At 36.4% G+C, this 17245-nt stretch overlaps 1 long non-coding RNA gene across 1 annotated transcript in view; it reads right to left on the minus strand.

The window, feature by feature from the left end:
• Positions 1-17245, minus strand: part of LOC135967392 (uncharacterized) — a 68439-nt gene that overhangs the window by 3515 nt on the left and 47679 nt on the right. The window contains exon 2 of the long non-coding RNA XR_010581473.2: positions 6466-6511. This is a non-coding gene — a long non-coding RNA (uncharacterized lncRNA). The remainder of the gene's footprint in view (positions 1-6465; positions 6512-17245) is intronic.

The raw sequence follows: 17245 nt of genomic DNA on the forward strand, positions 1-17245 counted from the left end.
GTCAAGAATATAGAATAATATGTACAATAAAGATTTTTAGCATTGTTTACATTGAGGTAATTGATACAGTAAATGATCACAAGCTAAGACCCATTTAACAAATATTTTTTGGGTACCTGTTGTGTACCGAAGAACATTCTGGGCTCTTGGGATAGAGTGTACAGCCTAGTTAGTTAACAACAAATAAGCAAGTAAATGTACAGGTGTCAACTGGTGGTGGTGCAGGGGGTGTGTGGGATAGAGTGTAAGTAGTTGAGATGAACTGAAGATGTTTATGAAAGCCGCTTCAGCAGAGTGGTTGGGAGGAAAGCCTGGTAGGAATGCATCCAAGAGAGGATGGGAAGAGCAGAATTGGAGGCACCATGGATAGGTAAGCTTTTATAGAAGTTTTGTAGTAAAGAAAGGCAGAGATGTGTTATGGTAGCTGGGGTAAATGAGGGTTTTGTTTGACCTTCTAGCATTTTTGTATGCTGGTATGAATGATTGAGCAGAGAGGGAATTGAAATGCAGGAGAAAGAGGGAACAATTGTTGAAGCAGTGTTGTTATTGAGTTGGCAAGATGGATGAGATCTACTGCACAAGTGAAGGGTGTGGCCTCAGCTCAGACACCAACAGGTCATTCACAGCCCCAGACTGCTAAGAATAAGGCACATATACCAATATATCAGTAGATGTGGTAGCTGGTGCATGTCAATGCCTATTCTGATTGCTTCTGTTTTCTCAGTGAAAAAGGAAGCAGTGTTATCATCTGAAAGAGAACACAGGGTGGATGCATGGGATATTTTTTCTTTCTTTCTTTCTTTTTTTTTTTTTTTAGGAGACAATGTCTTGCTCTGTTGGTCAAGCTGGAGAGCAGTGGCCCAATCAGTGCACTGCAGCCTCAGACTCCTCAGCTCAAGCGATCCTCTTGTCCTCAGCCTCCCAAGTAGCTCGGACAACAGGTATGCACCACTATACTTGACTAATTTTTAAATTTTTTGTAGAGACAGGGTTTTGCTATGTTGCTCGGGCTGGTCTTGAACTCCTAGCCTCAAGTGATCCTTCCACTTCAGCCTCCTAAAGTGCTGGGATTATAGGGATGAGCTACTGTGCCAGATCAACATAGGATATTGAGGAGAGAGAAAAGGCACAAACCAGTCATCTTAGAAATTGAGTGAATGAACTGAAAAAAATATAGTTGAATTACCAGGAGGCTCTAACGGCCCATTTGAGATACATGATCATCAGTGTAAAACTTGATCAGTTTCTTTTTATGGAACATACTTCCCTTATTTTCCTGCCTTTTATGAAGAATTATCATATTGTCATTGCCTCTGGGAAGCACTGGATATTTCTGCCTCCATCCCCTCCTCCCATTCTTGCTTCTCAATTTCTTTCCCCTGTTCCTTCATTCCTAGGAAAGAAATTACTGGCTTTCCCTTTTGACTTTCTGGAACATCTTACACACATCTTTATTATAACACTCTTAAATAAACTGTAATTATTTCTTTACATTTCTGCTTTTATCCTTAACCTCATTATGCATGAGTTTCTAACTGAGGTCCCTAGTACAATATCTTCATATTATAGATTTCTAGGTAAAGGTTTACTGAATAAAAGAAGGAAGGAAAAAAAGTTCTAGCTGTTATTTCTGTATATACAGTTCTTATAGATGGCCTCTTTCCGGTATTCAAAGATTAAAAATCAAATCACCCTTCACTTTGTATCTCTAGAGACTGGCTAGCAGTGATTTTTCTTTGACTTTATTTTGGAGATTCCATTTATTTGTTATTTGTTATTTTTCTTCTGGTGTCTAAATGATGGAGAATATTTCTTGGCACCACTTTAGTAAGACAGAGTTAAAAAAAGATTTATTTTCTAACAAATGTTTCCCTTTCACATAATGGCAAATTACATAAAACATTTCTAGGTCAATCAAGGCAACTGAGAAATTTTGATTTTGACCACAGCTGAGGCAATTTGCTGTGGGGATGGCTGGAGGCACACAGAGGTTCCTGAAGCCAGTTGGTGGGGGCTGTAATTGATTTCAGATGTGCCTGAATAATGCTGAAGATAAATGTCCCAGAGGTAGATTATTGGAGAGCATTTTGGCTGTTTCTAATAAAATTTTCTTTAAAATTCCAAGTTTTTTTTTTACAGATGCATATAATAGTTCTATCGTGATCTAATGGGCCTGAGTGGAAGCTACATGTTTGTTTGTGATTTCCCATTTCCCCCTAATTATGAAGGGAATACATAGTCTTAGTAGAAAAATACAGATGACTATAAAGACCCAAATAAAAAGAGTCACTGGATATTTACATACATATATTTATCTAGTTGGAATCATACAGAATGTAATTTTGTATACTAATTTTTATGTGATATCTTGAACTTTTTCCCTCAACAAGATTACAAATTTTCAAGATATGATTTCAATAGTTTTATAATATTATATAGCAGTTTTTTTTTTTTCAGTTTCCCATGTTGTCTTGAGGATTTATAGAGATGAGAGTCTTGGGGGCTACCAAGGGCTTTGGGGAAGCAGGAATTGGGAGCGCGGTAATTGAGCCAGCTGGCTCCAGGATCCCCTTGGATTTTTCAGAGTTCACGTTTGACTAATTTTTATATTGGGCTTCTGCACAAAATTCTCCCTGAAGAAGAATTCTCAAACATGTTAAAATTTGAAATCATTATTGGTGAGTTGTAATTTCACATTTGTTGCACATCTAGTGTTTCTATAGTTTAGTGTCATGGGGCACTTTGTACACACACACACACACACACACACACACTCTTATTTCTTCAGGATATATAAGTAGATATTGAATTACTGGGTCAAGTAATAGATACTGTTAAATTGTGCTAAATATTGTCTGGAGAGTGGTTATGCAACTTCAACTTCCAACAGCGGCGTATAAAAGGACTCATCTCATAACACACAAATCACCTTTCCTTGGTTGTATTTTCTATTTTGAAAAGTAACATATCACTGCTATTTTAATAAGCAATTGCTTTATAATGGTGAGGCTAAATTTTATTTACATGTTTATTAGTAATATTTTCTTGCCTGAATTTACTTGCTCATATTTTTTTGCTAACATTTCCATTGGAGCATTAGTATTTCAATCTCTAAGGGTTTACTTGTATGCAAGATTTAAAGATTTAAACTGCAAGGGTCTACTTATATGCAAATTTTTTTCAACAAATACACAGATCAAAAATATAGTATTCACAGATGCGAAACCTGAGTATGGAGTGCTGACTTTTCATACATACAGGTTCCACAAGGCTGACTGTGGGACTTGAGTATGCATGGGTTTGGGTATGGGAGAGTCCTGGAACCAATCCCCCCCACATATACCAGGGATGACCATATAACTGTGCTTTGTATATTAAAGGTATTAACCTTTTGTCTTATTTGTGGCTATTTTTCTAGTTTGTCACTGAAGTGTAAATGATATTTTTATATCATTTAACATATTTTATGGAATCTGATTTGTCGATCATCTGCTTTATGACTCCTATGACTTTTAGAAAATCTCTTTCCATTCACTTATAATTTATAGTTTCATTAAAAACATTAATATTAATTCACGAGGATTTATTTGGGACTAAGATGTGTTTTATTTGTAATTTATAATAGCTTTTATGTTGCTGTTTGAATGATCCATACCAATTTCATTGAATTATTAATGTATGGGAATGTCATTAACTTTATATAGTGACCTGTTATCCAACTATCTAAACTGTATTGTTTTCTCTGATCATTTATTTGAAGAGTTTCTTGGAGTTTCTAGATGGAAAAAAAAACTATCAGAAAATAATTATTGTTTTGTTTCTTTCTCTACAACCTGTATGCCACTTATCTTTTCTTATTTCCTTACCCCTCTGGCTGGGGTGAGTACAATGTTGAATAGAAGTACTGATTGTGGGTGTCTTTATCATGTTCCTATCTTCAAAGGGAATGATCTAACTTCTTGCCATTTTGGGTGATTGTTGCAAGCTTTCATTAGATTCTGCTTATCAAGTTAAGAAAGTTCATTTTAATTTTTATTTGCTAAGAGTTCTTTAAAATTGTGAATTATTTTTGAATAATAAAAAATAAAATTTCTCCATCCATTGAAATATTCATTTGTTTTCTTTTCTTTTGCTAAAGTAATTGAATTATGCTAATTAGGTGTTCTGGTGTGAACCCATCTGAAATTGGACTCAATGCATTATTTATTTTATTCATTGCTGGTTCAATTTAATAGTAATTGATGTAGGTACTTTTAAATTTATGTTTTAAAATAAATGTGGCTTATTCTCCTTTCTCCTTCTCACAGTACTTGAGTATGTTTTTGGAATCAAGGTTATAAAAGCATCATAAAACAAGTTGGGGGCTGGGAGCTGTGGCTCACACCCATAATCCCAGCACTTTGGGAGGCTGAGGCAGAAGTTTGAGGCTGCAGTGAACTATGATAGCGCCACTATACTCCAGTCTGGGTAACAGAGCGAGACCCTGTCCAAAAACAAAACAAAACAAAACAAAACCCATCTGGAAACCTCCAGTCACAGTTGAGCTGCTGTAGTCAACACAATGTAAGGTAGAAATAAACTGTTTATTCTGAGCCCTACCCAAATTTTGGAATCATGAGAAGCAGTAAATAATTGTTTTGTATTAAATTCTAATGTGTGCTTGGGTCTCTTTCTGTCTCATCACTTAGTGTGATTGTATCATCTCTCTTCTCTGTTTATGTCTCATATTGTTCTTAATATTGTTTCATTATATTTTAGAATCTGGTAATGCAATTCCCCCTGCTTATTCTTGTTGTTCAAAATATTATAGCAGGAGTCTCTGAGCCTACTCTGGCTCAAGAGACTGCCTGATAGAAAATAAAAACTAATACTGTAGCTATTATTGTCTGTTTTGCCTTCAGGTGAAATTGAGAATGGTTTTGTCAGTTTCCTAAACCCTTTGGAATTTTTATTAGAATTGCATTAAATTTGTAGATTATTTTGCGAAGAATATTTGCAAGATTTTCTTTACAACCTGAATTGACAGGTCTTTTCAATATCTTCAAATATTGTTACATTCCTAATCTTTGTAGTCATTACATATTTCATGCAATCATGCATTTATTCATTCATTACTAATCCAGAGGGCACAATTCTTCTTTTCTTTTTTCTTTTTTTTTTGTGAGATGGAGTCTTGCTCTGTCGCCCAGGCTGGAGTACAGTGGCACAATATCAACTCACTGCAACCTCTGCCTCCCAGGTTCAAGCAATTCTCCTGCCTCAGACTCCTGAGTAGCTGGGCTACAGGCATGCACCACCACGCCTGGCTAATTTTTGTATTTTTAGTAGACACAGGGTTTCATCATGTTGGCCAGGCTGGTTTTAAACTCCTGACCTGAAGTGATTCGCTCACCTCGGCCTCCCAAAGTGCTGGGATTGCAGGCGGGAGCCACCATGCCCGGCTGCAATTCTTATTAAGCTCAAATTTGTAGACTACTGCTATTTAGTGTACAAGATTTTAGAGAATGTGCTTTATATATTAATCCTGTCATCTGGTAGTAGTTAATCTCTACTTTTATTTCTCAATTTCATACATTTTTCTTTTTTAATTTTATTGTGGTACCTGGAATGATACTGTGTCAGTAATGGCTGAGCCTACTCCCCTCTTCCTTGGTCATTGAATGACCAATCTGAGGCTTCTCTGAGAAGGGTAAGACTTTGGGCAAAGCAACTCTAGGCAGCTGAGGCTGACCCTGAAGAAGCTGTCAGTTGGAGGCTCACCAATGACCACATTCCCCTTAGCTGGGCAGCAAGTCCTTTCTTGAAAGGTGACCTGGGCCATGCATTGCTGTGTTATCCACAGCCTGGTTCTGAGAAACTTGGGAAAGTCACATCCCTGGCCCTGTCATGTGGGATGGATGAGGTGGTTCTCTGTAATATCTGCCCCTTCTCATTGTTCCAAACACTGCATTTTTCTCAACCACAGCTTTTCCTCTTTCCCCTGAGGGGTGTTTATTTAAATTGCTTTAAAGTCACTGGAGTAGCTTGACTTACAGCTTTGATGTAAAGTGTGCCTGCAAGACCCTCAGCATGTAGCTGTTCACACATAAGCAAGACACAGCTGTGACAGGGCAAGAGTCCTCACTGCTGGCCCTGGAAGGAAATCCCAATTAAATTGCATTCATGGTTTTATATTTAATGAAACCGCTTGGTGTGCCGCTGCCATTGTTTCATTTTTCTATGGTGTTTTTAGTGGTTTGCAGTATTGCATGCAGTTCCCAACCTCTAAGCTTTCTGTAGGTAAATAAACCTGAAATTGTATTAATGCATTGTTGGCTGCCATTTCCATTTGTCTACACCCAGAAGCCGTCTCTGCTGTTTTCAATGAACTTTTTGTCCTTGAAGCAAATTAATCAAACTCAGCTGGTGTCACCATTTTAAAAAACCCACAAGAAAAACAAAATTATTTTTCTCTTTTTACATTACCTGTTTCTCCAGTCGTCTCAATTAAGTTCTCCTTGGGACCATCAGTCTAGTCAAAGACAAATACAGAAATGGATATGAGTAGCAGAACTGCAAATAGGTTTTTACGAAAAGAAATTATATAATTAAAGTGATATGCTTTGAATTTTCAAAGAAATATAAAAACTATTTACAATCAGATACTCTCAGCAACTAATTTGGAGCAGTAATCTGAGGTCAAGATGTTTTAAACACTCCTAGGTATGGCAACTGTTTATTTTAACAATGCTTACTTAAAGTTGGTACTACCAAATTTGCTTTTAAAACTCAGTGTGTCATATATCTTTTCCCAATATTCCATTAGAGTTTTAATGGTATAGAAAACTAACTAGATAAGGATCCTAAAACCAAATAAAACTAAATTAATAAATATCATGCAAACTATGGATAATAGGAGAGCATGTTTCAGAGAAGAAAACTAACTAACTTCTACCAGATGCAATGACACAGAGGCTGGATTGAAAATAAAAGATTATAACCTGTACAGACTTCCTTACTAATGCCACTGAGCACCGCAAGCTGGAAAATAAAGCAGAGAGAGATTTCGATTTTCCACTATCTGGTCTTCACAAAACAAAAGATTTATTGGCCAGAAAAAGGTCAGTTTCCCTCCTGACCTCATATGTGAATTCTTTTGTAAGAGCGTCAAATATATTTTCCTCCCTCTTAAACTCTTATTCCCCATGAAATATTCAGATGTCTTTCTTTCTTTCTCTCTCTCTCCTTCCTTCCTTCCTTCCTTCCTTCCTTCTTTCCTTCCTTCTTTCCTTCCTTCCTTCCTTCCTTCCTTCCTTCCTTCCTTCCTTCCTTCCTTCCTTCCTTCCTTCCTTCCTTCCTTTCTTTCTTTCTTTCTTTCTTTCTTTCTTTCTTTCTTTCTTTCTTTCTTTCTTTCTTTTTCTTTCTTTCTTTCTTCTTTCTTTCTTTCTTTCTTTCTTTCTTTCTTTCTTTCTTTCTTTCTTTCTCTCTCTCTCTCTCTTTCCTTTCTTTCTTTCTTTCTTTCTCTTTCTTTCTTTCTTTCTTTCTTTCTTTCTTTCTTTCTTTCTTTCTTTCTTTCTTTCTTTCTTTCTTTCTTTCTTTCTTTCTTTCTTTTCTGAGACAGAGTCTTGCTCTGTCACCCAGGCTGGAGTGCAGTGGTGCAATGTCAGCTCACTGCAGTCTCCACCTCCTGGGTTCAAGTGATTCTCCTGCCTCAGCCTCTCAAGTAGCTGGGACTACAGTTTCCCACCACCACACCCGGCTAATTTTTATATTTTCAGTAGAGACGGGGTTTCAGCATGTTGGTCAGGCTGGTTTCGAACTCTTGACTTCAGGTGATCTGCCTGCCTTGGCCTCCCAAAGTGCTGGGATTACAGGCGTGAGCAAGCACGCCTGGCCGAGATACTCAGATGTCTTCTTCTTCCTCCTCCCTCCTCCTTCCTCTTCCCTCTTCCCTCCTCCTTCTCCCCTCCTCCTTCTCCTTCCTCCTCTGCCTCCTCCTGTCTCCTCTTCCTCCTACTACTGCAGTTGCATAGCTTAAAGGAGTGGAGTACAGTGATGGGTTATTTCCCAAGATGTGTGTCTGCTTCAGGTGAAGAAGTTACATGTCAGGAAAGAAAACGAATATGGAAGGTACAGGAAAGGCTTCTATGGGAGTATATCTGAACAAAATAAATCTTTAGACTGCACCAATTTTCTATTGCAGTCTGAGACCTCGAGTTACACTAAAAGTCTCTGTACATTAGTACTTCTGAGATAGAGATTTGGTCAGGATGGAAATGAATGGAAGAAGAATGAAAATAAGCTACATATTCTGATTGTAGGCAAAAATAAAGTCTGCATGAACATCTTGTTTAAGCCTGAGAAAACAGAATAACATGAGGTCCATGAAATATTCTTAAATGTGCATTAATACATTATAACACAAACATTTTTAATGTTATCATTTACTTTAAATATATTTTAATTATTACACAGAATGGACAGATTTTTTTAGTTATTTCCCTGTTGTCAGATATTTAAATCATTTTTCGCTAACAGAAGATATAACCAATTATAAAAACTGTAAAATTTATAATTTTTAATTAAAAATTCTGTAATTTAAATTTTGTTAGAAAATAGTCTTAGAGACTGGGCATAGTGGCTTATGCCTGTAATTCCAGCACTTTGGGAGGCCAAGGTGGATGGATAGCTGAGCCCAGGAGTTTGAGACCAGCCTGGGCAACATGGTGAAACCCTGTCTCTACAAAGAATACAAAAATTAGCTGGGCATCGTTGTGTGCACCTGTGGTCCTAGCTACACAGGAGGCTGAGGTGGGATGGTCACTTGAACCCAGGAAGTTCAGGCTGCAGTGAGCTGAGATTGTGCCGCTGTACTCTAGCCTGGGTGATGGAGTGAGACCCTGTCTGTAGGTAAGTAAATAAGAAAATAGTCTTAACATGGAAATTATTGGTAAATAGCTATCAGTTTTTAAGGAATCTTGCTACATACTATCAAGTTTCTTCCTAAAATACTATTGCACTTTTGGCCACCATCCCTTTTGGATGAGGAGTGCTCATTCTGATGGACAGTTGCCAGTAGGGGGCCTTTTGTGTTTGTTTTCCTTTAATAAAATAGCTGAAAATTTACATATTATCATTGTCATGATAATTTATCATAATTTGTTATAATTTATCATAATTTATAAATTATAATTTGTATATATCTATTTAATATACTGATGCATTATATATTGATATATCTATATTTTGTATAAATATATAATTATACATATAATTATATACCATCGATGTGATATACAATTATATATGATATATGTGATATATATAATGATATATATGTGATATATATCATGGATATATAATTGTATGTATAATTATATATTTATAATTATATAAATTATGTAAATATTCAAATATAAATTTATATATTTGTAAAAATTTGTTTATAGATTTTATATATTATGAATATATTATAAATATAATTATATATCATATATATGATTATATAAAATATATTGTTATATATCATACATACTGACATATAGATATATATCACATGTATCAGTATATCATATATATCAATATGTCATATATATCATATATTGACATATATATCAATATATATCACATATATAAAACCTTGAAAACCATAGCATCTTCAGTATGCATTTTTGAAGGCCTATTTTTATTATTTAAATATTTATGATCTAATGTTAATAATGCAGTATTTTTTTTCTTTTATTTTGAGACAAGGTCTCACTCTGTTGTCCAGGCTGGAGTGTGGTGGTGTGATCGCAGCTCACTGAAGCCTTGACCTTCTGGACTCAAGTGAACCCCCTATTTCAGCCTCCTGAGTAGCTGGAACTACAGGCATGCTTCACCATGCCCAGCTAACTTTTGTATCTTTTGTAGAGACAGGGTTTTACCATGTTGACCAGGCTGGTCTTGAGCTAGACTAAAGGGATTTTCTCATCTCAACCTCCCAAAGTGCTGGGATTACATGTGTGAGCCACTGTGCCTGATTCTATGTAGTAATATTTTGAGGTAGCTACTACTTTTTTTTTTCTATGTGTAAGTATTTTAAATGTTAAATTAAGAAAAATTTAGGATAAGAACTATATTTTGTTTTGCTAATAAGCATGAAAGCACAGACTTAGAGAAGCACAGCCTAGGATTCGAATCAAATGTATATGACTCCAAACTCCAGACTCCTCTTCATTAGAGCATAGTGCTTTAACAAGTTGACATCAGTGAGTCCTTTTCAGAGTCATTAAACTCTGTTTAGTGCTCAGCATTTTGTATATTTTGGCTTGTTTTCTTTTAAATACCATATGGCTTTTTAAGAATGGAGATATAATCTTACAAGTAATCACTGTCCTAAGACAATTAATAAATTTTGCTGAGTCAATAGTAAAAGTAACTGATAGTAAAACTGACAGTAATTGGAAACATTTGTAAGATATTTCACATTTCGCAAACTGTTTTTCACATGTCCACATTTGCAACATATTGTGAAACAAAAATATAGTTTACAAAACAACATGTATCGCTGATGCTAATCTTATTAGATAAGTTTTCCAAAATTCATACAATGGTGAGGTTATAGGTAATTTTTAATTTTTTAAATTTTTCTTTAAAAACTATATGTATCCTTTTAATAATCATTACATTTAATCTTTTATATATTTTTAAAGCAATCTGAAAAGATTGAAAGTAAACACCAGACTTGCAATTTTTAAAAAGTTAAATATATTTTTTTGTATAGAACTTCTGTGATTTTATCAGGAACACATTAGATGCCTGTAGTTGAATGGCCAAACTTTATGGCATTCAATTCTCATAGCAATCTGAAGTAGATATGACAGACTTTTTTTTTTTTAACAGGTGAAGAAACTGCAATTTAGAGATGTTTGAATGATTTTTCCCCAACCCAGACAATTAATAATTTATGAAGCCAGAACTAGAAGAAACATTTTCTAAATATGAACAAGCAGCTGTAGACTCTTAACCCAATTATTATTCCATATTGAGGGCCAAACATAACCCAAGAAAGCAGCTACAGTCTCCTGCAACCAGGAAAATGAGGAGAAAATGCCCTGGAGAAAATGAAGTCAGAACTTGGAAAATCAAGTGGTGATGGGAACCCCCTAGGTTACTATCTGCTGATGGGTGTGCCTGTTCACAATGGAGCCAGGGGTGTCAGGACACCCTGAAAATCCAGGGGTGTGGTACCCATGGAAAGAACAACTCTAGCTGGCCTCTGGCCTCCCACGCTGCAGGGCCAATTCTTGCTGGGTGTGCTCCAAATTACCCCAAAAGGCAACAGCAACAACTGTGCTAGTATGTCAGCCTTGGAGTCAGGCTTTCTCCTGACTCACATAAACATGACCCAAATGTGCAGCTCCAGAGCCAAGTCTCTGTTCCCTACTCAAAAATTCTGGATAAACTGGTTAGTTCTTGCAAATCCAGTTGCTTAAAATGACTTACCTTGCTTTACGTATGTTCATTACTCTCCTGTGTCTAGGTGACAGCTCTCCTATGAAGCAGTCATTCTAGAGCACTTGTTAAAAACTCCTGTTCTAGAGTGGCACTAGGGGGAGTCAGGCTGGTTCCTGGGCTTGCTCAGGTTCTGCTATGATGTGTTGGACAACCAGATGGACCTAGGTCTCATCTTCACTAATATCCGGAGAAGAGCTTTGCAATCAGAAAATAAATTCAAATATCCCAAGTGATGTAGGTTGAGATGTACCAGTGTGGGATCTGGGATGTGAACTAGGGAAGTATTAAATTCTAAGTCAGTGCTGGTAGTGGGTATGGAGACGTTAAGCTTCCTTGTGAAATACTGGATTCTGGGGATGAGAAGGGGAGCAGATAGAACCTAGGAAATTTTGGTTGAAATATTAAGATGGTCACAAGACAGAGTTGGAATTACAAAACAAGAGAGGCAGAAGGAAGTGAAAACCTGAGTGGTATTTAGTAAGTAAATGGTATTTAGTGTCTTGTTAAGGGGTGACAGAAAAATGTGAGTCCACTCATAGTGTTTAATTTTTGCTTTGATTTTAGGCCATTTAGCATCCATTCTAGTTTCTTTTGGTAATAGCATCTGAATTTCCATTTGGAAATGATTTTTCTCCATTGTATACAGTCTAATGGACAAGGAAGACCAGTTGGAAATTATCTGCATATTAGATTATGAGCAGAATGGTGAAAGTCTGTTAATTATTGGAGTTCTTTCATGACTGCATCAGTCCCTGGGGCAATGCTACACTTCCTGCTACTACGCTCTCTGGAGCAGTCTAGTTTCTGTATGTTCTGTGCCTCGTTCAATCCTGTGAGTCCTGTGAGCTTCCCTATATCCTTCCCATAAATTCCTCATTTGCTTAAGTTAGAGTCAGTTTCTGATCACAACCAAAGAATCTTCACTAATACTCTCATACTCTAGGCAAAGTAATTGAAGTTGAGCCTTGTGATGTTCACAGTGTTAGCAGTATACCGACACAACATAGCCTGTTCTGTTTTTGAGAGAATGAAGCTGTAACGCCAAATATTTAAAATGATCAGGAGTGGAGGAGGTCACTGGAGGCTGATATAGCAATGTAATATAGTTACTTCCTAATTTAGTGTTCAGCCTGAGGATATGAGTTGATTTCTTTTTCCCTCCAGCATTTTATTATCCAAAATTTTCAAACATACGGCTAAGTTGAACAAATACTATGATGAACATCCCTATGCCCGTTATCTACATTCTATTATTAACATTTTACTATGCTTGCATTGTCACATATGTATCCATCAAATAGTCTTTCTATCCACCTAACAGTCTTACTAGCCATCCTCTTTTTGTTTATGCAATTCAAAGAAAATTGCAGACCTTAATATACTAACATTACTATTCTGTATCATGAGTATCATCAAGAGTTAAATATTCATTTGTAATTGTTTCTTTTGATGTAAAATGTACATACAAAGAAATGCATGAATCTTCATGTTAATTTCCTCAGTTTTAACAAATGCATCCATTGGTGTAGCCCAAACTCCTATTAAGATATAGAACATGGCCAGGCGCGGTGGCTCACACCTGTAATCCCAGCACTTTGGGAGGCCGAGGTGGATGGATCACGAGGTCAGGAGATCGAGACTATCCTGGCTAACATGGTGAAACCCTGTCTCTACTAAAAGTACAAAAAATTAGCCGAGCATGGTGGCCCACGCCTGTAGTCCCAGCTACCCGGGAGGCTGAAGCAGGAGAATCACTTGAATCCGGGAGGCGGAGGTTGCAGTGAACCGAGATTGCGCCACTATACTCCAGCCTGGGCAACAGAGCAAGACTCTGCCTCTAAATAAATAAATAAATAAATTAGTTAATTAAAAATAAAATAAAATAAAAATAATAAGATATAGAACATGACTTGCCCAGAAAGTTTCTTTTGCTCTTTCCTAGACAATTTTTCTTCCTCCCCCAAAGTTAACCACTGTGATTTTTTTCCCAGAGAGCTTACTTCCCATAATGGGGAAACAAGTGAGCCAACACGACAGCTGCCTGGGCCTCTAGTCATGGGGGTGCTGAAGCATTATTGGGATTGTAACTGATGGACAAAATCTTAGCACTACTCTCAGAGAGAGTTCTGTAGGTGGTTGGAGGGTGTTTGCTTAGATAAGCACTCTGGATGGGAGGAACTGGCTTCTAGGAAGCATGCTTGAATTATAGTTAATGGGTCTCTGGTCCAGGGACAGTGCAGAAGAGGCTAAAAACTGTGACCCTGGTCCTCCTGGTGCAGCAGCACTCAGCCTTGTTTTTAAGTAAAGGTCACACATAGACCTATTAATATCTCTTTGAAGGGACACAAGTGATTAGGCTACCTGTAGTATCAAATTACTGGCCTATAAAAGTCCCCAGATGTCTCTGGGCATGAAGTGAAATCAAAACGTGTGCTGAATAAATGTGTGGCAATTTTGTTCATGTCACTTTAATTACTAACAGGGAGACAACACACCAGGTCTTATCCATTTGCTACAGAAGGCATAACTGAGAAGACTGGAAACTTAGCAAGAAAGGGTGGAGTTATAAATTCACAGATGGTAGACTCGGGACATTGGAAAGGGATGGGCTGGAATCTGGGGAAGACAGAATATCCTCCCCTTTCTCTGTTCCTTTTTTCCCAGGGAAGGTCCAGGAGGGTCTGTGGTTATCATGAATTGGTGAAATTTCAGATTCTGATGTTTTTGGTCTCTTTCTTTGCTACCATTTTCTGCCACAGGTCACAAGGTGACCAGACCACTTCACATAATTCTATTTTAAGCTTGCCCCCTGCAGACAGGCAGGCTCCTTAGTTTTTTCAAAGGGTGATCTTTACCTGGAAATAAAAATGTATGCAGTTGCTCAGTATTACAGCACTGCCCTTTTTCTTCTGCAGGTTTATCACTCATGTATCCCACAAGACTATTCTCTTTTTGGTATTCCTCCTCAAAAACGTTCACATGACTGAATCAACATGATACATAGGTCTTGGGATTCTGAGCTCTTTAGAAGCACCTGCTGGGAGGGCTGAAAATGGGACTCTGTGGCTAAATGGCTGCCACATATCCCTAATTACCTTGAGGATTTTAGTTTATGGCCCAAAAAACCATGGATGCAAACAGACTTCATCTATATTTTCACACATAATTTTTCTTATAAAAGTAACTTCACCCTACCAAAAAAAGTAGAAAAAAATTCGTAACCCGTCACCATAACAACTGTCATTAGCATTTTATGTTAGCTCTCCATATGTTTTATAAATTTGACATACGCTCATTACCTCTGTATATTTTACATTGTTTTTATATCTATTCAATCAAGAATTTTCCCAGGTTGCATCTTTAAAATCATGATTTTCTAAGAGTTCTGAAATATGTCGCTGAGCTAAGGTGATGGGATGTTTAACTATTTCCTATTCCTGTGCATTTTAGGTTATCTGCATTTTCTGCTGGTATAAATTGCGCTGTGATGGACACTTTTTTTCACATAATATTTCCATGTGTTGGCACTTATGTACGAGTATGAAAGGCAACTACTATTAGGGGCTATTACCATTTGCTAAAGAAGATGGAAGCCTTACCCTCAACATACATAAGCATAATAGTGAAGAGTGCATAATAAAGAACAATTAATGAAGGCTAAGTAATAAAGAATAGATAGCGAAGATAGAGTGCCCCACTGGTGCAGTGGTGGACTCCTCTCCATTCTACCAAGAACTCTGAGCCATGGGAGCCTGTTTTGCAGAGAATATACTATTGTCCTCATGCTTTTTAATATTATAAATTATTAAATACTTTTAATGGCTTAGAACATTATTGGCTATTTTGCACTCGTGTTGCTGCCTGTTTTACTCATCTCTTCAAGTTTTTATGTGATTCCAAAACTTTTATGCTGTGTTAATGGTTTAAATAACATGTTTTTTCCTTATTGCTATTAATAAGTGTTATTCCTATTAATACATTTTTATTCCAAAGTTTTAAGGCATTTTTGTTAACCCATATTTACTTTTTTCATGCTTTCCTCTATATTTTTTTGTTATTTTAAAATGTTTTCATTAAGTAGAATTAGAAGAGTTAGTTACACAAATATTTTGTGGCTCTCTGTATATATTACTATATAAAAAGTTGCCACATTTGTTATACCTTCATCTATATTTAGCTTTTTCAAAAAAATTATTAATGCATTTAGAAATAAAACTTGAAAACAGTAATCATAGACGGTGCAGCAGGAAGACACAAAAGCATCTGGAAAAGTAGATTCTGTCTCCTTGACTGCCTGTTACAAGAATTTATTGGTTTGTAATCCAGAGGTTCCTGGCTTCTACAGTTGTCAGAAGTGGCACTTCCCTTTAATTATAAATGAAAGGATCCGTGCCCTCATTATGTTTGACCACAGTCCCAAGGTCTCTGAGACTCCCTGGAGAATATACCCATGTCACCACATCAGTCCTGGTTTGTACTGTGTGCTTTGGCCAGCAGCCCCATTCTGGCCTGCATCTCTGATCTCTGGATAATAATGTATTATTTCTTCACTGGCTTCCTTAGGCCATGATTACTCTCCCTATACAATTTCATTCCAAATATGAATATAGGCCTATCAGTTAATACCCAGAGCTCAGCTAAGATCAGGTTATAACAATTAAGCAAACTCTACTAACAATACCAGAGAACAAAAGGAGATTTGCCATATAAAAGAAAATCCTGGATATTAAATATGAACATTTCCAGAATTCACCAGCCAAAACCGATTCCTCATTCCTAGGATCCTCCAGAGAATCTATCTCTTTCCTCCCTGCTTGCAAGTTGCAGGAACTGGTTCACATCTCCAAATTAGTGTGTCTTTGACCTTGTGCCCTGCAAGGGAGTCCAGGCCCCTCTATTCTTCCAGGACCCAGCCAAGGGAAAAATCCATTGTCCCCTCCCTAACTTTTAGCCCAGTATCCTAACTTGAAAACAAATAAACATCCTGCAATGTCTGTTTCTGTAAAAAGAAGAAAACAAACAAATATGTAGGTAAGCATCATTATCTATAACAAAGCCTCTGTAAATTTGAAAGAGCAGATACTAAAAGACATAAAAAGATTGATTATTAAAAATATATTAAGCGAAATACTTATCCTAAGGAAATTCTAAAAAATATGAAATTTCTTGATTCAAAGTACTATTTTGAGTCAAGTATTAATTCAAAATTGAAATGTAACTACTAAAAGTGAAAATGAGAATAATATGTGATCAAATATAACAAAGTATAAGTCACACATTGTGGTTGTGTAACCAGAAAACTCTAAAGAATAAATCAAAAAATTATCAGAATTAATAAAATAGTTAAGTAAAAGGCCTGAATTAAGGAAAACCTGTGCAGAATTAAGTGGTTTTTAATTATTTACCATCGTAGATAATCAGACATAAGGAGGAAATGGAAGTTTACAAAAATAAAATGATAAATCTGGGAATCCAATGAATAAAGTTATCAAATATACTAAGTTATTTAAAAATTAACATAAAGGTAGAATCCTATTATTTATGCATTTATCCTTTAATTCCACAATTATCTTTGCCATGTCTATGTTGCAGAGACATTTACCACTGAGAATATATCAGTGAACAAGACAGATATAGTCCCTGCCTTTAAAATTCCCACCTATGTGAGGAGGGATGCATGTTTTAAATCGGCATTTTAAATAATTATATGGCAAATTAAAACTGTGATTATTGCGATATATAATGTAGGAGGTTCCCTACACATATG

The sequence above is a fragment of the Macaca fascicularis genome, chromosome 15 (genome assembly GCF_037993035.2).
Source record: "Macaca fascicularis isolate 582-1 chromosome 15, T2T-MFA8v1.1".
Classification (NCBI taxonomy): Eukaryota; Metazoa; Chordata; class Mammalia; order Primates; family Cercopithecidae; genus Macaca; species Macaca fascicularis.